Source organism: Petaurus breviceps, unplaced genomic scaffold (genome assembly GCF_028583685.1).
Source record: "Petaurus breviceps papuanus isolate PSGF00001 unplaced genomic scaffold, PetGlider_PUasm1.0 90667, whole genome shotgun sequence".
In the NCBI taxonomy this organism is placed as follows: domain Eukaryota; kingdom Metazoa; phylum Chordata; class Mammalia; order Diprotodontia; family Petauridae; genus Petaurus; species Petaurus breviceps.
The window spans coordinates 2,643,966-2,666,864 of NW_027187302.1; the positions used below are offsets into that span (position 1 = coordinate 2,643,966).

Genomic DNA, 22,899 nt, shown 5'->3' on the forward strand with positions numbered 1-22,899 from the left:
GGAGGGAGGGAGGGAGGAAGGGAGGGAGGGAGGGAGAGAGGGAGGGAAGGAAAGAGAGAGAGAGAAAGAAACAACCACTGGTTCTTTTGCAACAATTAATTATGCCAAGCTGTGTGTTTTAACCAAGTTTGCAGAAACATGTGAAATCACTGATATTTATTTAAATAGATTAGCAACATCTTTATCACTCACTTATTTACTGGAAGATATGAATGGAGATTATTCATATGAAGAGAATAATGGACCACATCAGGCATGCACACAAATTTTGGCCTTAGCTCCTTCCTACCCCCTTTATTAATCAATGTTTTACTTAGGGCAAGGTTTTTGGTTCCATCATCCAGTGTATTCTACAGAGGAAGAGTAACTGCATATATTCTGTACCAACAGTGGCCAGACTAGCAGCCTCTCAGAGATTTGAGCTGTGCAAACTGTACGAACAACCACTCACTAATAAAGCTTGAAAAGCTTGAATTACACTGTAACCCACAAAAATTTTCAAATTAAAAAGCCATATTTAGAGGCCCCCCGTGGATAGTGATTTTATTTGGTTTAATCCTCTCATGTGGCCAATTAGATAGACACCCCTCCTTACAGGCACACACTTGGAGAGAAGGAGGGAAAAGTATAACTTCGGTTTTGAAAAAAGAAAAATAGCAGTATATCATTATTTCATAGACAGAAATTATTTTCCCTGCTGTTGTTCTATAAAGGACCTGGCTGTAAGAAATAAATGAGAGTGGATACAAGATGGGTTTTTATTTTTTAATTTTTTTAAATGTGGTGCTACAAATCTTTCTTGATCAACTGAAGTGATCTATTGAGGTCTAGGGGGTTTATTTGCTTTTTTGTTTGTTTTAATGAATAAAGGTAAAAAGCTTACTGACGGAATAGAATCCCCCTCCTCCCCACCTCCATTTCCTCTGGCTAAAATAACTATCCTTCTCCATCACCTCTGATTGCATAGTTAACAATAGTTTGGAGGTTTTGTCCCCAAATTAAAGGGACTTGAAAGAATTGAACTTCATTTGCATCCACTGCATCAGGAGCCTGTGTCCCCAAATTGAATTTAAATCACCCCAAGGGATGGTTGTGCTGCAAATACTGGCCACCACCCTGGCTCTTGTTTCTCCTTGCTGTTCTTTCCATCAGAAGTGCAAAGTTTGCCTCCTTCTCATCTAGTGGCAGGCTCCATATGTACCATATGAAAAAGGAGTTAATAAAAGGCACATTGGAAATATAAAACAAGGTCAAGGGCGACATTTTGAAGGCGAGGCCTTTCTTTCAGCGCGGAAGACAAAAGAGCTAGTTGGTTGTGGCCCATTGCAGCTGTCTGGGGAGCTGCTTATGGTGGGGAGTAGGCGCTGAAATTACAGCTACCTGTTTTCATGCTTTCCATCAGAACCACCCTTAGGACTCCAACATAAATAAACTGCCGGCTAGTAGCCTTAGGCTCTGTAAAGTTCTAGAAGGGAAAACTAGGCCATGTGGAGTCACCTCCCAATCTAGATCCCAGGGGGAGTCCTTGGAATTAGATGGATAAGGCTGTAGGAGTATCTGGCTGCAAAGACCCTAGGCTCAGTCCTGGAGTGGCAGATCTTGTATAAGCCACAAAACTCTGAAAATTCTGGTTGCTTTCTTTTCTCCTTCCTCTTTGTTGTGATGAATGAATAGCATTACTATGCCCTGGAAAAAAATCACCCAGATTTGGAGGAATGTTTGAAGTTGATTTTAAAAAATGAATACTTCACATTCTGTGGTTGTGTCCCTGATGCCAACTCAACCAGCTGAAAAGTGTGTAAGGAGTAGTGGAGTCAGAGAAAGAAAAGTCAGTCAGTTTCTTGTTGTACATGGCCTCAAATCCTCAGTTTGACCAGTGGTTTTGAATGAATTGATTGGTATTTTGGCATGGTATCACACAACCTTAGGTGAAGAATGGAAACAGAAATTAGAAGCCAATTGTTCTTTTAAAAAGAAGAGTGGAAAAACACAAATCACATCACAGCAGCTGAATAGGTTTATGAAATGAGGATACTTTGAATTCTTGTTTTTAATTAGTATCTTTATGGATTTTACATTGCAATCACATGACATATACCCTACTTCCTGATTCCCTGACTTCACCCTTTTTTAACAAAGAAAAAGAGTCAAGCAAAACCAATCAAATTTGGCAACCATGTCCTTCTATGCCTACCACATTTGGCTTCCATAGTCACCTGACCTTTGGATTCCACCATGGTCATTCATTTATTCTGAATTTAGTTATTTTTTTTGTTGTTTTAATTTACATTTTTGTGGTCATTTTATGTCTTGCTCTGTTTCTGCTTACTTTGCTCTGTATCAATTCATCCAAGTCTTTCCAAGTTTCTCTGAATTCATGTTCATCATTCATATCAGTTTGTTCAGACATTCCTCAATCCATAATCATCCAGTCTTATTTTTGCTACCATAAAACTATTGCTATGGATATTTTGGTCTATATGAAACCTTATTTTGTTTTGCTTTTGATTTTCTTGGAGTTATATCTCCATAGGTGGATCTTAAGTTAGAGGTCTAATTCCTCAAACATTGTATTTAGAACCTGTTCTTATTTGGTAGGAAAAGAAGAGCTCATGGGAAGAGACCTCTATTATTATTTGCCATCTATATAAGGAATATTTCTAATTATGAATCTGAATTTCAATAAATCTCTCCCCTGGAAGAGGAGGAAAGGGACAATCATCAATTTAAGCACAGGAAGGTGTCTGGAGCCAATAGCTAAAACTAAAACAGGTATCTATTGTCTATTGATGATGGATGTCATCTCAGATAACCTGGAAGCCAGAAAAGCTCTGCCAGGGATACAGAGCCACCACTGAAAAAAGAAGTGCAATCTGGGAGGAGTTTTTAGTGGGAGTAGCATGAAGATGCCATTCTTAGGAGAACAATAAATTCCTTTAAGAAAAAGAATGCATTTTGAAGGGTTATGTGCTATGTAGAGGGAAGAAGGTAACCAAGCAGGAAAAATTCACTTCCTCATCTCTAATCTAAACTGAGTGATATGAAAATGTAGGTTCAGAGCTGAGAGGTTATCTACCCACCTTGATGACTTCGTTGAACTTGAAAGAGTAGAAACAAATGGGGCTCACATATTCTAGGGGCAGATTAAGCGTTTACCCAAAATTCATTATATTCCCAGTCAAAGATTACTTGCCTGACATTTCCACCTACACAAGCATTTTGTGAACTTTACAATATTATAAAAATGTAGAAATTAATTAAGCAATTAGTATGAATATTGCTATTACTTTACCTGAGAGGTAATCTAGCAGCATTCACTACTATAGTGAAGTTTATCAAAGTAACTGTCCTACAGAATCACTATCCTGGAGGAATGAAACAGAGAAGTTTTGAGAGGGAAATAGTTGCTTGTGGAGATAAAGAACATGTGTTCCAAAGAAGGTAGACTCATGAGGGGAAGTCCTTTAGTCAACCCTAGAAAGCAAGGGTTTGGAGGCAAAGCACATTCAAATTTTTCTCTTGTTCACAATTTTATCAAGGGTCAGGCCCTAAAAATAATTAATCCATTATGGGATTGGAGTCAAGAACCTGGAAATACTGTCCCTGCTCTGCCATTACTTAGCTACATGACTTTCTGCCAGACACTTCACCATCTTAGTCCTCAGTTTCTTCATCTTTGAAATGAGAGAGTGAAAGTAGACAGTCACTAAGATTCCTCTAGTTCTAACATTTATGGTCTAAATAAACTATCACCCTCGTTAAAGAGCATTAGAGATCAGTTTGTTATTGTCTTCATCATGCATTTTCTTTAAAGACATGTTTTGTCTTCAGTGATTGAAGCGGCAAGCACCCCAGCGTCCCCAGGGTGGCTGCTCACACAGGTTCTTGGATCTGCTTTGATAAAGGAAAGCAACTCAAAATGGGTTAACAGGCTTACTTTAATCAGTCAGACATATATCGTTTACCTTGTTCAAGGGAAAAAGGTCAGCACCCGGAACTTCAAAGTATACAGGCAGAATTATCAAGACAAAACAGATCAAGTAGACAGATTTCCAAACTGTCCAACCATTACATCTATACCAAATCAACATCTGGGTTTTTCAAAGCCGGGGGGCTCTGCACAATGGCTTCCCAGAATCCAGATCAAATCACAGAACACTTCTCAAAGTGAGCCCCAAAACAAAGCTACACATCAGGGCTTACATAGCCTTCTCCTGGCTCAGAGAATGTAACAATCTTATTGACTCACTGGCCAATCAAGAAGTATCTACTGAAAAACAAGCCTCCCACCCCAGGCTCCAGGTGCACTTTAGCCTAGGGGCAGGGAAGATCTTCAAATTTACATTCCCATTACAGTGATTTATAGAGGTAGCAAAACATTCTAACTCCAAAATCAGGAGACCTACTTCTTTTTCTTCTACTACTGCTGTTCTACAACTTCACTGATGAATGAATAAATACATTTTTAAAACATTTATTATGCACTTGCTATGTGTGAAGCATGCAGTTAAAGACTCAGGGTACCAACAAAAACCTGAAGACAGTCAAAGACTTCACATTCTTGTTAGAAAGACAATACATATAGGAAAATTTCAGTTGTAAATCAGATAAAAAGGTCTCATGGACCTTAAGGTTTAACAACAAAACAGATCATGATACATCTTCTTTAATGCCATTTCCACTAATATAATCATATTTTTTTTAATGTTGAACCATGTGATGGTACCAAGGACTTTGGTATTTAAGACCTTCTTCTTTGGGTCTTCAGTAGTTTCAGGAAGTGGTAACTTCAGCACATGCAGAAGCAGTTGCCAGATTGCATCTCCACAAGGGTTGGCTATCAGGATGATGGCATCAGGTGCTGGGTTAGAAGCAGGGCTAGAGGTCTGGAGGGCACTGCCTTTCATAGTTCTCAGGCTAACCTATCAATGGCAGCTTCTTAAGTGCGTGGTCCTTATTGTGTCAGGAAAGGTGGACCTGTTCTCCAAAGAGATTGCTCCCTTCAATGATGGCTACAGGAGCTAAGCTTGAAGTAGAAATAGTGTGCTGAGGTGGGAGGAGGAAGAGAGCATGGCACTGCCATTCCCAGTGCTCTTGGATTCCAGGTTCTAGACTGTGTCCATTGAAGTCCAAGGGGAAATAGTGGTTGAGGTGGCAGTGGTGGTTTCACTCACCCAACACATACCATCCCATATCTCTTATTTCTCTTTTAGGGTGCCTTGATGCTTCATCTTCACTAACCATCACAGATCACCAATTCTAGAGTAAAATTGCTCTGTGTGTGTGTGTGTGTGTGTTCAAATGGGAAAATATAAGTCCCTTGAATTGAATTAACTGGAAAATATCATCATAATGTTACAGAAAGAGAACTAGGTTTGGAGTCTGAAGACCTTTGGTCTGCTCCTTACTTAACCTGTGTGACCTTAGGCCAAAGACTTCCCTCTTAGTACAGTAATTAGAGCACTAGAGTTGGAGTCAGAAAGTACAAATCCAGCCTCAGATATTTCCTAGCTGTGTGATACTGGGCAAGTAACTTAACCTCTGTTTGCCTTCAGTTTCCCCAACAGCAAAATGGGGATAATAATAGTACCTACATTGCAGGACTGTCGTGAGGACCAAATGAGATAGTGTTTGTAAAGTCCTTAGCACAGTGCCTGGCACATAGTAGATGCTTAGTAAACATTTCCTTCCTTCTTTTCTTCCTTCTTTTCTGGGTCCTCAATTTCCCCATCTGTGGAATGAAATGAACTCAACTTAAAGTCCCTTCAGGCTATTGTGTTGAGTCATTTTTCAGTTGTGTCTGACTCTTTGTGATCCCATTGGGGGTTTTCTTGGCAGAAATTTTGGAGTGATTTGCCATTTCCTTCTCTGGTTCACTTTACAGATAAGGAAACTGAGGCAAACAAGGTTAAATGACTTGCCCAGGGTCACACAGATAGCATCTAAGGCCAGATTTGAATTCAAGAAGATGTGTCTTTCTGACTTCAGACCCAGTGCTCTATCCACTGCACCACCTAACTGCCCCCTTCCAGCTATAACTTCTATGATTATACAATGCTATAGAAGAATTATGAGGGCTTCAGAGGGCTGATGTTTCTAAAATTTGAAAAGTACAAGCAGGAGGAATGGAGTGCACATTTTCTTCTAGGTCTTAGTGCTAAATTTTCAAAGTGCCAAGGTGGGCAAAACATTTATTGAGCTGATCCCCAGTGTTTATTGAGGTTGCCCCCACTCTTCCCTGATTTGAGAACTCTGTAGGGGAGGTGACTTGACTTGAAAAAGCTGTTTTATAATCAAATTGTTTTACCTGAAGGTTTATGTAACATGCGGTACTATTAAACAGTAAATAAAAAACACTGACAAATATTGACTCTCACAGGTAGTTTGGCACATCCTTAATTATCTGGTTTATGAGCAAATTGCCACTTCAGCTTTGGTTTTTAGCTTGCACACCCATGTGGGCATACACACACACACACACACACACACATTTTACTTGGCATCTTCCCAGTAGATGAAGCCTTTAAATAATGCTGCCAAAACATGTTGTAGAAAAAGAGAAAAAAAAGGGGCGGGGGGGGGGGGGTCTAGTAAATAAAAAAGGCTTGCAGCTTGGGTCGGAGATGCTGAATTTGGTTATTGCTTTTATTTTATTGCTGCAATTCTTCCACCTTATGCATGAACACAAGCTGACAGGTCCAGGAACCTGGAAAGTGGTGGACCACATAAACGTGGAACACATTTATAATCAATCCAGGGGCAGGTCATAAGAGTTGGTGTTTCATCGTATTTCAGTCATGTCTGACTCTTTGTGAACCTATTTGAGGTTTTCTTGGCAAAGACACAGGAATTATTTGCCATTTCCTTCTCCAGATCCTTTTACAGTTGAGGAAACTGGGACAGAGGGCTAAGTGACTTGCCTAGGGTCACATAGCTGCTAAATGTCCATCTGTGGCCAGATTTGAACTCAGGTCTTCCTGACTCCAGGTCCAGTGTTCTATGTACTAAGCCACCTCACTGCCTCCATAGGGGTTGGGAGTGAAAGCTAAGAGCGTGTGTCAGAGCATGAGTCCCTATATCATACTTCTTCACAACAGCTCAGGTGCATCTTCACTAACTGAATAAATAGGACTCATCAAAAAAAATTTTAATGTGACAGATCCAAGAGAATCCTCTAAGTAGATGCAAAGTCAAAAGTCCCTCTGAAAGCTCTAGTCACCTAACCCCAACTTTCATTACAACAATTTTTTCCTCGGGCAGCATTTGAAGACTTTTGTCTTCACCTTATTCTTTTGTAAATGCCTTTTTTACCCTGTAGTAAATCTCCCCAATATTTGTAGCTTTTAATAAACTGAATGGTACACAAGAAAGGCTAAATTCTTTTAAAAAGTTCCCATACTGTGTAGGAATAACCACATTTCCAGCTCAGACTGATATGGGGGCCGTCTGGGCAGTTCTCTACTGCTCTGGGGAAATCCCAGAGAAGCTTGGGGCAATACCTTCCACCTGGAGATTTACTGAATCCATTAAAAAGGAGTAAGCCCAATTACTATTTTATAACATAGGTCATGGCAGGCATATGATGAGCCCTGTCTGGGTTAAGAGAAAGGAGTAGGGGTTTGGTGAGGGGGAAGGCATGCATTCTTATTATGAAACATCAAGGAATTATCTTAGTGAGTGTAAGGAATCTAATATTTTCGTCAATTATCAGGCTATAGCAGCTTATCATTACACAAACATCGGAGAACATAACGTATTGAGCTCTTTGAGGTATGTAAAGTATTTTTAAACTCCCCAAATCCTACATCCGGTATTGATTAAAAAATGTCTGGACCTGACCAATGTTATTAATATGTAGAATGCTGTTGAGATTGATTATTCTCCTTTCATTTTCCATCTTCCCACCAGTCCTCTACAGGAGAAGGCAATGCAGCTGTTGTGAATGCAGTTGCCAAAGTCATCTTATAGCCTGTTTTGATGTCGTACCATCAAGCTCTCTGCTTGATACAGGAATAAACCAAAGTTTCAGATGGGAGCTAAGGCTCAGTCAGGTATTGTTAGTAAATTGAGGTCATAAAAGATAATAAATTCTCTCCCATATCTTCTGACAGCACACCTAGAACAAACAATTTTGGGGCCAGAGAGGAAAACCCCAGGGATCAGCTTTCCTTGACAGATGTTCATTTACTATCTCAGTACTGATGTTACTTAATTTGTCGACTTGTAAAGGAAGAAAAATCTCCAAACCATTGAAACCTGGCACCATACAAAATGTATTCTAGGGCCAAGGACCTTAGAAAAAAGTAAGTTCCTAAGAGTAGATATTAGTGATATTTTAAGCTGCTATTTGTTGGTTTACTTAAAAAGAAGAAAAAAAATAGTAAAAGGAAGACAAGAAGGTAAAAATGCTTTATTTCTTTACCTTCCACATTCAGTATCATAAAATATGGAAGAAATAGGAAAAGGAAGTGAATTATTGCAATTCTCATCCACCCCCTTAATTCTCATGCCCAGTGATAGTTGAAAGATACATAAATAGATTTATTAATTGTATACTATGTGCCAAGCACTGGATCTCACATACACAGCTTTGACACACCTATAGATCATTGAAGTATGGACAAATAAAGTTGAGCTGTTGCATGATAATGACATTCCAAGTAACACAATCTTTTCTCATTTTAGTCTATATTCCTGATGGCTATGGTCAGGTCACTCTTCTGTTTATAAAACCTTCAATGGCTCACTACTGCCAATTGACTACTACTACTACTATTACTATCATCACCACAATAACTTCTATTATAATTATGATGACAACTTCAACAGCACCTACTATTACTAGCTGACATTTATATAGCATCTTAATGTTTGCAAATTGTTTTACATACATTATTTCATTATGATGATGTAGCTACCAAGTCCTCAAACTGGCATTCAAGACCATTCACAGACTGACTCCAACCTATCTTCTATTTCTTTCATTATTCTCCTGTACATACATATACTCTATCAAAACTGAATTACTATTCGCCAAATGTATATTGCCCTTTTCTGCATTCATGTCTTTGCTTTTATGGTTTCTTCTACACTGAATGCCTTCATTCAAACACCTATCGAAATCCTACCTGTCCTTAAAAGTTTAGTTGAAATGTCATTTCTTCCATGAAGTTTCACATAACTATTGTAACCAAAAATTGTCTCTCTGACCTCAGAATTTCTATGGTACTCTAGTTGTTCTCTCATGGCATTTGCTACATCCTGCCTCATACTATAGTGATGCATCTCTAAAATCCCTTACCAGATTGTAAGGTCTTTTGATGGTAGGGACCCAGTCTTATATCCTCATGCTATCTATTCTTCAACAGCATCTTGCACAGAGCTATTCATATAGCCAATATGAGTAAACATTTATTGAATTTAAAAGCTATTGCATTCATAAAGGTACTTCCAACCTCAAAAAACAAACCCTCTGAATTATTTCCTTTGGAGTAAAGGACAAGATAAAATTCAAACTCATTAGCCCAGCATTCATGCCCTCTATTCTCTGGTTCCTACCTAAGTGTACAAAAATGTCCCACTATGCTCCTAATGTCAACCACTGCCCCTTACTCCAGACAAACTGGTGTATTCAACCTCTACCATACAACAGACTATTTCTCAGCTCAACACATTTACTTATTCTGTTCTGACTGCTGTCCTTCCATGTAATTTCTGACTTTTCTTCTTTTACCAAACTCCTTTATATATTTAGAGATTCAACTACAGCCTATATCTACCATAAAGTATACCCTGCCTACCCCAACCTGACATGATAATGCTAAACTCTTAGCAAAAGTGCCATAAGCAGCCTATTGATTTGAAACTTTCTGAACAATAGTTACTGACTTGTAGATAAGAACAAGCTAACACAGTAAATTCCACTTAATAGTTGAGAATTGAATGTTTTGTCATCAGTGAACAAATGGGGCCTCCTCTTTTTACTTCTAGAGGTCCCCAGACGATTTGGTGTACTATAATACATACCAAAGTCTCCTGTCAGTAGTATACTAAAATACAGATTTCCCTTCTTATCTCAAATGAGCAACGACAACAAAACTGAGGTAATGTGATTCGGTGACTAGGAATCAGAATTATCTGCCAGAACCAAGTTCAAATCTTACCTCTGATACTTGCCAGTTTTTTTACATTGGGAAGTCACTTAATCTTTGTGGGTATCAGTTTCCTCATCTGTAAAATGAGGGAATTGTGCTAGATGGCCTTAATGTCCCTTCCAGATAAAACTATCATTCTATTTTATGAGCCTAGGGTCAAAGAATAACAATGCAGACTTCATATCAATTACACATTGCTATTAAGTGAGATTTGGAAGTCTTAGCTGAAATAGATTCATGATAGATGATTAGCTTAGAAAAAGGAAGTGAATTATTGCAATTCTCATCCACCCCCTTAATTCCCATGCCCAGTGATAGTTGATAGATACAAAAAAGTAGTATCTGTCTCTGCTTCCTCACCATTAACTATCTCTTTAGCCCTTTATATTCTGATTTCTTTTCTCACCATTCTACCCCAACAGCTCCCTTATCATCAATGGTGAACTGACTATATTTATCACTAAATCATTTGTTCTTTTGTGTCCTCACCCTCCTTGAAATCTCTCTGGTACTTGGTATTTAATACTTTAGACAAGTACCACTTTTGGAATCTTTTTTCCTCCCTTTGTTGTTGTTATTTAATCATTTTTCAATAATGTCCAACTCTTCATGACCCCCATTTTGGGTTTTCTTGGCAGAGATACTGGAGTGGTGTGCCATTTTCATCTCCAGTTCATTTTACTGATAAGGAAACTGAGGCAAATGGGGTTTGTCAGTTGCATAGTTATCCGTCAGAGAAGATTTGGGAAAGTTTCCATAAGTTAGGATGAGATCTTTCACCAAGGGCACCCAGCCCTATACCTGGAAAAGTTGCTCAAAGAAGAGCCTAAAGACAAAAGGACAATTGCTTGCTGGAAAAACCCTTCTTTCCTACCTCCTGCCTAGGAAGTTTCAGGTCTCAGAGCAAAGCCACCAAGAGAATAAAACTGGAGAGGCTGCTGCCAATCCTAGGGTAATGGTCAGTATTCTTTCTGAAAGAGTGCAACAGTGCTCCCAGATGAAGATTGAAGCTGAGCTTGGAGGTGGTAAAGACTACAGCTTTCCAGTGAGGTTTGTTGAAGTGGATTCAGGTGAGATCCAGACTAAAAGAGAAGCCTAGCTCCTCAGGAATTAGATGGAAGACACAGAAAGATAGAGAAAGGGAGGCTGAAAGACACCACATGGAACTAGGAGAGTGGAAGCAAAGGGAGAAGAAGCTGTTCACAAGGAATAGGACCACACTTCCATGAACAAGGTGGTTCAATTAAGTATGAGTGTGAAGACAGAAGCTATTATTAACCTCCTGGATTATAAATTTCAAGGTGGTAGTGCTGTATTTCCTATCCTTTCTTGGGGCCTCCTCATGAAAGCCTAAAGCCTTTCCCTCTGAGCACAGGAGAAAGTCTGTTTACCTTTCTTTGATTGAATCATTTACTTTGTCTTTATAAATGATGCTGCCTATAGCCTTTTGATAGTCTAAGTGTAATTATTGGAAATACATCTGGGGAAAAAACAGTTAAGGGGAAACATCCTCATAGAATTTAGTAAAGAAAAACAACCCTGGGGTTTTATACCAGAGCACTGTCTTTGACTGGCTCAAAGGTTAGAAGAAGAAAAAAATGTAAGAATTATAGATATTTTTATATAACTTTCAAGAGATAAGAAGATTTTATGCTAGGAAATCTATTTTGGTGATGAGTTAGTATCCAGATGGAAGAAGAAAATAAGATTGGTTGAACAGACCTGCTCACTACCCCATCCCCCCTCTGCTACAAATCTATACCGTTTTTAATCCTTCTTCATATTATTTATTATACTAGTAATCTTCCTAGTATACTCTGACTATATCTCATCTCTGCTGTAAAACTTTCAACTGTTCTTTTTTGTTGTGGTGGTGGTGAAGTTGTTTCAGTTGTGTCTGACTCTTCATGACCCCATTTGGGGTTTTCTTGGCAAAGATACTAGAGTGGTTTGCCATTTCCTTCTCCAGGCCATTTTACATATAAGGAAACTGAGGCAAACAGGGTTAAGGAGCTTGCCCAGAGTCACCCAGCTGAGTAAGGGCAGATTTAAATTCAGAAAGATGAGTTTTTCTGACTTCAGACCTTGTACTTTATCTACTGAACCACCAAACTGCCCAAATCTAGTAAAGCATAAAATCCTTATATTGGAAGACTGCTAGATAAATGAATTAATGAAAACTTTATGTAGTCAGTCAACAAGCATTTGTTAAACTCTTACTATCTGTCCACTGTACTAAGTGCTGGGGGTACAAACAAAGGCAAAAATAGTAACATAGGACATTGTAGTCATCATCTTCTTTAAACACTTTTATACAATTTACAAGTTTCAGCACTTTCCATTTCCTACCCTCCTGCTTTCTGGAATGTCTGGATCTCCATAAATTTATTTGTGAGCAAGATGAAATCAGCTCTGAAATTCTCACCTCCTCAGGCCATTTCCAACCCTGGCTGCAAAACTTCTTTGTGCCCCTAAGCTAAGTAAATGCTCTCTCCTCTTTCAGCTTCTTTTTTTAAACTGTGGGCAGATGCTTTCTTGCCTTTCTTTGAATCTCCATCACTTAGCAAAATGTCTAAGACATAGTAGGTGCTTAATATTTTTTTCTTACTTCTATACAATGTTAAGTGACACCTTGATGGAAATAACAAAACAAGATGTGGAGCTCTCTTTCTTATTTTTCTATTTATGCCACTTATACTCAGAGGTCTTTGGCTTGAATAAAAGAAATGGCCTATATCCCCAGTATCCCGGATTTTGACATGGAGTAGTAGGAAAGAGCATTAGAAAGATAGGTTAGAAAGAGATTTTGGAAAGTTTTGAATGTCAAGCTAAACTATATAAGCACTGGGGTATCATCTAAAATGATCAATATATAAGTGATCAAAGGATATGAACAGGTAGTTCACATGTAGAAAACTGTATATGTTAAACCAATCCTTTACTGAACAAGATGCAATAAAAATAATGGGCCATTGAAGAAAAATAAAATTAATTGGAGATTAAATAACCTAATCCTAAAGAATTAATAGGTCAAAGAACAAATATAGAAACAGTAGATAATTTAATCATAGAAAATTATAACAATGTGATAACATACCAAAATTTGGGGGATACAGTCAAAGTAGTATTTGAGGGGAAATGAATATTTCTAAGCATTTTCATTAATGAAAAAGAACAGATCAATGAATTCAGCATGAAAATTTTTATTTTAAAACCAGAGACCAACAAATTTTTAAAACTCTTAAACAGAAAAATAGAAATTCTAAAAATCAAATTAATAAAACAGGAAGTAGTTTTTAAAAACTAATAAAAACAGGTAAACAAATAGCTAATTTTACTTTTGAATAGAAAAACCAAATTACCAGTATCAAAAATGAAAAAGGAGAATTCATAACAAATGAAGAAATAAAGAAAATTATTATAACCATTTTGTCCAATTATCTGTCAATAAAATCAATAGCATAAATGAAAGGTATGAATACTTACAGAAATATAAACACTCAAATTAAAAAACAAGAAATTGAAAAATTAAATATCTGCATATTAGAGACTGAAATTAAAGAAGTAATAAATAAAATTCCAAAGGAAAAACAAAAACCTAGGACCAGATGGATTTATAAGCAAATTCTATCAAATATTTAAAAAAACTATTCCACTATGACATAAAGTGTTTGAAAAAGAGCAAAAGAGTCCTATCATATTCTTTCTATGATATAAATATTGTCATGGCACCTAAATCTTTGAGAGAGAAAAACAGAGAAAGGAAACTATGGATTAAAGGGATATTTACCTAATGAATATCAACACATTAAAAAGAAATGGCAAAGAAGCTACAGCAATAAACCAAAAAAAGATTATATACAGTAAGACCATGTTGTATATATACCAAGAATTCAAAGTTGGTCCAACAGTAGGAAAACTATAAATATAATATTGACCATATTAATAACAAGATTATATTAGTAGATACTGAAAAAGCTTTTGATAAAATAGAATTCCCGTATCTGAAAAATTAAAAAAAAAACATAAGAATAAATGGATTTCTCCTTAATTTGATAAATAGTATGCAAGATCAGCAGTAAAACCAGCACATCCACTAACGTTATTATAAATAACTAGATGGTACAGAGAGTAAAGTGCTTGTCCTCAAGTCAGGAAAATATATCTTCTGAGTTCAAATATAGCCTCAGATAATCACTAGCTTCATGACCATGGGCAAGTCACTTATCGCTATTTACCTCAGTTCCTTATTTGGAAAATGAGCTGGAGAAGGAAATGGCAAACCACTTCACTACTTTTGTCAAGAAAACCACAAATGGAATTACAAGGAGTCAGACACAACTGAACAACAACAATATCAATGAGGTATGAAAAAGCAAAAGCAAAAATAAACATAAAAGCTCCCGCATAAGCAAAGAAAAAAAATAGCTATTCCTTTTTCAGATGACATGATGATGAACTTAGAAAACCCTAGAGAATCTAGTCAACTTAAATTAACTGAAACAATAACTTCATCAAAGTTGCAGAATATAAAATGAATACACATAAACCATGGACATTTCTGTTTATTACTTTCCCCCAAAAGAATGACTAACAGGAAAAATAAAAAGAGAGATGTCATTGAAAATAGGTACAGACTTTATCAAACTTTCAGGATCCTACTAACCAAGACATACACTGAAACTATATGAATATAATTATAAAATATTCTTTATAAAATACAGACCTAAGTCAAATGGAGAAATAATAATTGCTAATGGAGAAGTCAATTCAAAATAGCACAAATTACAAACCACCTAAATTAATTTTTTACTTATTTAATCACTAATAGCTAGAGAAAAGCAAATTAAAACAACTCTGGGGTTCTACCTCACCTCTTCCTGTACAAATTAACAAAGATAACCAAAAATGAAAATTGTCAATTTTGGAGAGACTATGGGAAAACAGGCTTATTAATGTACTGTTGGTAGAGCTATGAATTGGTTTACCCTTTCTAGAAAACAATTTGTGCACTTAATTGCACTGAATTGTGCATGTCCTGTTACCCAGAAATACCATTATATTGACTGTATACCAAAGAGATCAAAGAAAGAGGAAAAAGACACATATGTATAAAAATATTGTTGGGCTCTTTTCATAATGGCAAAGAGCTAGAAACTAAGATGGATGCCCATAAAATTGGAGAATGGTTGAACAGATTGTGGTGTATCAAGGTAATAAAATATTCTTGTGCCATTAAGAAAAAAGATGGAAAGGATAGTTTCAGACATTCTTGTAAAGATTTGTATAACTGATACTAGGTGAAATGAGCAGAACAGGAAGATCATTTGTAGAATACCAAAAACATTGTAAAGACAAATAACTTGGAAAGACTTAAGAATTTAAGCAATACAATGACCAACCACAATTCCAGAGGAAGAATCCTGAAGCATGCGATTCACTTCCTGATAGAGAATTGTCAGACTTAACATATATAATTAAGCATATAAGATACACAATTAGTCATTTGGGGTCATATCTAACTTATTTGTTTAGCTTGACCATGTATATTTTATGCAAGGGTTTCATTTTTCTTTTTTTTTTTTTTTAAGCAGAGGGGATAGGCAAAGAAGGAGGTTAAGAATAGTCTCATAAAAAAAATGAGAAAAGAAAGCTATATGGAATCATAGGCAAGTAGGACAACTTTGAATGCTACATATTAAATTTATTATATACTTAAAAAGAAAAGTAAGCTCTACACAATAGAAATTTGTACTTTCATCCAAAATCCTCTCCAATTATTCCAAAATATAAATGGAAAAATTCATTCTATTTGGTGTCTGTGGTTCAGAATTTTTTTAAATGAAAACGATAACAAACAGTTCCAGAAGAATCACAAAATATTAACAACCCTATGAAAGAATGATCCAAACCACTAAATGATAGAAATACAAATCAAAACAACCCTAGGGTTTCACCTTTAACTCAGCAAATTATCATAGATGACAAAATATTATATTGGAAGGGTTGTGGGAAAATGAATGCACATTAACTCATAATTGGTGGAACTTCAGATTGATGAAACCATCCTGGACAAAAATATGAAATTAGCCAAATAAAGAATAAAATATCCATATTTTTGACCTAGACATTCCATTGTTAAGCATATAAACTAAGGGAGTAATTGATGATGATGATGATGATGATGATGATGATGATGATGATGATGATGATGGTGATGATGATGATGATGATGATGATGATGATGATTACAAGGTTACATATTCACCAAAACATTTATAACAGTACTTTTTTATGGCAACAAAAAAATAGAAATTTAGTAAATGTGCATATAATGGGGACTTGCTAAATTAATGTTGATACATTTATGGAATATTAGTGTGCTGTAAGAAATGATCATCATGGTTACTCCAGAAAAGCATGTAAAGGTTCATATGATTGATGCACAGTTTGAAGTAAGAAAAGCCTGGAAATCAACATATATAATGATGTCTGTGAAAAGAACAACTACCACAAAATATTCAAAACCTAATGCTGTAAAATTACAAAGAAAAAAACTTGACTCTAAAGAAGAGATATGAAAAGATGTCTCCCCCTAACTCCTTTGTAGATGATAGAATATTTAACATCAGATTTTGTTGATATGTTGATTGGTTTTGTTGGGGGAGGAGGGTTCCTTTCATTCCTCTTTTTTTAATGTATTGTTTGTAATAAGGCATGGGGTTTTTTAGGGGAGGAAGAGAGGGAGGGATAGAGAGGGGAAATGTAAGTGATAAGGAAACAAAAGATACTAATAAAAATCTATTTTAAAAAATAAAATAATAAAATGACCCCTTCCTCTTTTCTGTTCCTCTACTCTTTCCCCTTCTGATCTTCTCTTCTGATCCTCTTTATTTTCAAAGTGTGAAGCAAGAATGCAAGAATTATTTGTATAGGGCTTTAGGTAGTTGTAATAGAAAGGCCCATGCATAGCCAGATTTGAATGGACAGAATCACTTCACTTACCCATTTTTCCCTTCTTTAAAATCCCTAGTCAATGGAATGTAAATGACAATAGGCTACCTTACCATTCTAGCAAAGAAAATATATTAAAAGATTTCAGTATGAGTGATGCCTAGAGAACTAGATGAAAGGAAGACAGGAAGGAAAAAAAAGCATTTAAATGCCTACTATGTGTTAGATACTGTGCTAAGCACTTTACAAATAGCATCTCATTTGATCAACAACCCTGGGAGAAAGGTCCTATTATTATCTTCATTTTATAGATGGGGAAACTAAGGCAAACAGTTACCCAAAGTTAGATAGTAAGTGTCTGAGGCCATAGTGTAACTCAGATCTTCCCTGCATGTTTAGTGCTTGACCCACTGTACCACTGAGCTGCTCCAGATAAAAAGTTGTGTTGACTAGGGCTATTCAGGACAATGGAATAAATGAGAAAAATGCCTTTTACTACATGTGATCTTCTAGCAAACTTTGATGTCTGCCTAACTTTCTCTCTCATTTAGAACTTTTCTTATGTCTCAGCAGTAATCCTATCAGGACAAATTATCAAACTAGAAATTTGTGTTCCATTAACAGAAGAGGGCTGGGGAAAAAAAGGAAAGAATATTTTTCTATTGCAAAGTGCTCCAGGAAAGATTTGGCAAATTCCATGTCATTTAAAATGTATTCATTCTAAATGAATAGAATGCCTTTAATATCATTTACAATTCAGGCAGACCCAGCAGGAAAAAAAATTACTGTAAAGTTTCAACCAATCATAAAATAGGTGAAATGAGCATTCATGGATTCAAGAACTCAGAAGACAGAGCTACAAAACAAATGTCAACACTGTTGTGAGCTAATTTCCTCTACTACTATATCTTAGGAAGATGGAGGTGAGAGGTTAGAGGAAGGTTGTATTCAGAAGCCAGCCCAGGCTGATGACATGAAGTAACAGGAGCTTACTTGAGTGCAGGACATGAGGACTGGAAGAATGGGAAGAGGGTTAACAGGGGAGACTACAGACTGAAGACCGAGAAGTGCATTTAACATGGATTCATTTAACATGAGTCTCACTCTAGTACTGGTGCTTTTCCTGTAGCTTATTTTTATGCTTATGTTACTTTGCAGTAAGTCTTCATAGCTGGGGGACTGAATGGCCAAATTAGAGAAAAGATTATGCTTGGGGAGGAGGGAGAGTAGAGGAGAGAAACCCAGTGAAATACTTTTTTGGAGATAACTAAGTAGCTCAGTGAATAAAGGGTCAGACTCAAGAAAACCTGAGTTTGAATCCTGCCTCCTACTAGTTGTATAGGTGCTACAGTGCATAGACTGTACTAAATCCACCCTTAGACATTTATTAGTTCCATAGCCCTGGGCAAGTCACTGAACCTCATTTGCCTCAGTTTCCTCATCTGAAAATGAGCTGGAGAAAGAAATGGCAAACTACTCCAGTATCTGTCAAGAAAACCCCAAAATGCGATCGTGAAGAGTTGAACATGACTGAAACAACAGAAGAACAAAGACCCTGTACAAACCATTTAAACTCTCTCAGACTCATTTTCTTCATCTGTAAAAGAAAGCACACAATAGCAGCAGCTTCACAGAGTTGTTGTGAGGATCAAATAATAACTTAACATTTAAGTGCTTCAGGCACCCCTCTTAAGACTTGTTTACCATGTCTTTGATGGGTTCATGTTATAGGAGGGTAGGAAGCAGTTCCCCTACTCTGAGGAATTCACAAATCCTTTTTATATTACAATAATTTAGAGGCAGACTTCATCTTGGGAACAATAATGTTTAGACTCCAATGCAAAACAACCAGAAAGAAAATCTATTTATTAACCATCTCTTCTCACTAGAATAAGAACTAGATGTTGTCTGATAAAAGTTTAAGGTAGATATGAGGATTTTTAAAGGAAATTCATATTTTCTATGTGGGTATAGGCTACCGGCTACTAAATTCTTCCTTATTGACACAGGTACCCCATGTAGGGACAGAGGAAGAGGAACAATAATGGCAAAATGGCAGAATTTGTTGATTGTTAAAACTATCTATTGACTTGTTTTTTAAAGCTAGTTAAATAATTTTTAAGTTATCCATCTTGAGTTCTGTTCACTTAGAGAGAGGAAAAACAAGTGTGTTTTTCAGCTAGATTTTTTTCCTGGTCTTTTTGGGAACTCATTAAAATAATACAAAAAAAGAAAAAGAAACCCACAGCTTTGTTGAAAGATTCCAAAACTGGAAATATATGCATAGTAGTCCTGAATAAGGAATGCATTCTTGCCTTTAAAAAACAAAAAAAAAAAACACCCTATTTATTTTGGAAATAACATGATGGGTGTTTAAAAAGAGAGCCTTCACAATATGATCCCTTGTCTTTTGACAAACAGTCTCCCTTCTTAGATCTGCCAGCATTTCTGCTCAAACTGGGAAGCATGGAGGGAGGTTGAAGAAGCCAACCCAAGGGCCTTGATTTTATTCTCAGGTTGAACACAGTTCACCAGCAACAATAATCCTTTTCAATTTATCACCTCAGGAACAGCATTACCTGGCAGCTCTATTGAAGTTAGATTTCTAAATGTTTGTTCACAACTACCTAATGGTACCTCTTCATCCCTTCTTCTCCTATCTCACTCTGCAGACCACCACTCCCACCACCCAAAACTAAATAAATGAATGAATGAATAATAAATGGGTGAATAAGTGGATGCATGAATGAGTGAATGAATAAATAAATATGTAATGGACAGTTAAAAGAAACAATCTGATGATTCTCTTTTAGCTTCTATTTCCCCCCCCCCCCCAAACAGCTCAATACAATGAAGCAGACTATTTTAGATCTCTTGGAGGTTTAATTTTTCCCTCTCTCCTTCTGCTCTTTGGTAAGATTAAATAAAGCAATTTTTAAATTATATCCTCCTCATTCCTTTTTGCAGAAGCATTCCTAAAGCACCCTATTTGACCCCCCAACTGATTCACAGAAAGGTGGAGAGATAACATTTATTGTCCACATTTAACATTTCCCCAAACCCTTTTTTTCTCAGGGAGCAGAATGAAATTGACTACCCTTAATAATATGTCCCAACCCAATCTGGATTTGTAAGAGAATACTACAAAATAACTATCTTTAGTGTTCAGGATCCAAGACTCCTAGAAGGCCCAGAATTATAATCCTCACAGTAAAAGGTAACTTATTCCCAACTCCTGGAAACCCCACCATCTTCATCATCATCATCATTATTTTATTTTGATATCTGAAGTCCCCCATAGTTTGTGAGAGCTCCTTCTTACCCTTCCAGAAGGGAAATTATTTTATAAGGGAGTATGACATTTAAAAAGAACTGGAGTGGTATTCTTTTTCCCTTTGGGGATAGATCTTGAGCTCTAGAAATTTCTCCTGAAAACAAAGAATAGCTGGTTCAAAAGTTAGAATTTATAACGGTTTAGAATAAAAATAGGTTGAAAATTTTAAAAAGTTAGGGCAATAGGTATATCTAGTTCTTGACATGTGAGTGGTAGGAGAATGTAAACCCCCACACATAAACCCTCCCCACATGTAAACACATTACAAGATAGGTTCTGTTCCCAGTTCTCCCAGCCCAAAGCAAAACAAATCAAGCAGAACCGTATAATTCATTTCACCAAACTGGAATTGCCCCCACCCACTTAAAAAATTTGGCATCATTTCAAGGCAATAGCAGCTTGTAGCCCTGGTAGTGCTCAGTCAACGTGGGTGATCTGTGTGACATGTGGCAAAAATATAGAACTCCTCAAATTTAATAAAACAAAGTTCCATACAAGCATTGGAAGGTCTCTCTCAACAAAGGCTTGGAGAGGTTACTGCAGTCGGTCCCCAGACTTGTAGGAGAAATAACCCCCTCAGAGTCCAAAGCATCCTCACCACTTAGATGTGATGACACAGAAACCAGCTGGCTCATGGAGCCATGTTAGGTAGGGAGAGCTGAGAATAAACTTGGGTGAAGCTAATTCAGTTTTCTAAAGTAAGGGAAGTGACAGGAACAGCAATAAGGAAAACCACCACAGGGGACAGATGAATTCCTTAAGTTGGTTTGTTATTCCCCCTGTCCAGTGATGTCTCCATCTGTCTTCCAATACATGCTGAAGGTGCCCTCTGCTGTCTACCCATCGAAGTACATCGCCACAGCAAAGCCTTCCACAGCCTGGCAGCCAAGAATCACAGAATCTCTGTTTTGGAAGAGACCTCAGGGGCTATCTATATCCAGTCTGTATCTGAATACTTCACAAGAAATTTGACAAGTCTCCCATTTGCCTAAGAAAGTTGCTATCAGCAACCCAGGGCAGAAAGGAGGTCAGATAGCACAGGATTATGGCATAAAGCTTTCTCCCTCATCTGGACTGATATTTTTTAAAAAGCAACATTTGGACAACAGCTGTTGATTGCCCCACTCCCTTTTTAGCTACCTTATATGTGTGGTATTCTCCCATTGTATTGTAAGCTCCCTAAGGGCATAAATTGTCTTCTCCTCCTCCTCCTCTTCTTCCTTCTCCTCCACTTCCTCCTTTTCCTTTTCCTTCTCCTTCTCCTTCTTGTATTTGTATCCCCAGCACTTAGCACAGTGCCTGAACCAAGCTAACTTATTTTTCAATCATAGCCAACTTTTGTGACCTCTTTTTTTTGTGTGATCTCTTGCCAGAGATACTAAAGTGAATTACCATTTTCTTCTCCAGCTCTTTTTACAGATGAGGAAACTGAGGCAAACTTAAATGACTTGCTCAGGGTCACACAGCTAGTGAGTGTCTGAGGTCAGATTTGAATTCATATCTTCCTCGGTTCTATCCACTATGTCTCCTAGCTGCCTATATAAATGCGAGAGACTATTAACATCAGTCAGACAGTTCAAATCTAGCCTCTGTGACCATAGGAAAGTTACTTTAATCTCAATGAAGGTTTGAGGTAGGATTTGAACTCATCATCCTGACTCTACATGCACACTCTATCTACTACTTAGAAGTCCCTTCCAGACCTGGTATTCTATGATGCTAAAAAAAATTTTTTTGTAAAGTTAATAGCATGCTATTTTATGTGTAGTGCGGTGAACCTAAATTTTCAGGTCTCAAATTTATGATGTCATAACTTGCAATTCTATAGAACGCCATTTTTTAACTGTTCCTATTATTTCATTGGTATGGGGAGCTCCTAATTAGTAAATTCTTCCACCAACACAGATTGTGCATTCTCTGAGACTTAGCATTTTAGAGATTTTGCCTGGAACACTGAGAAATTAAGGGACTTGCCCAGGATCACACTGCCAGGATTTTCAGGGATTGGACCTGAGTCTTGGTTTTTCTAACTCCAAGCACAACTCTCTACATCACACTGTGGTTTATTAAATATAAGCCTCATAGCCCTCCCCCAAAATCCACATTTTCAGACTAGTGTACCAAAGGCTAGTGGAAAACCTTCTTTTACCTCTCCCTCTAAATTTTAGGCTCAGGGGTGTCTCTAAGGCTCAATCACAGAGATGGAAAAATCTAAAGGAAAGAACGTGCCAACTGTGTATATACATATATATGTTGTGTGTGCATACATATGTGTGTATACATGTATATGTGTAAATTGCATGCATATACATGTGTGTAGGCATTGTATGTTTTTGTTGTTCATGTGTTATAGCATTATGTGCATATATGCTGTACATAGGTGTACAGATTCACAAATATGTATGTTATTTGTACATATACACATATTATATTGTACATATACTTGCATATCCTATA

The 22,899-nt window shown here is 37.0% G+C and overlaps 1 long non-coding RNA gene across 1 annotated transcript in view; it reads right to left on the bottom strand.

Moving 5' to 3' along the window:
- LOC138143822 (uncharacterized) overlaps nt 1–22,899 on the bottom strand; it is a 557,370-nt gene that overhangs the window by 425,240 nt on the left and 109,231 nt on the right. The gene's annotated exons all lie outside the window — the stretch shown is intronic.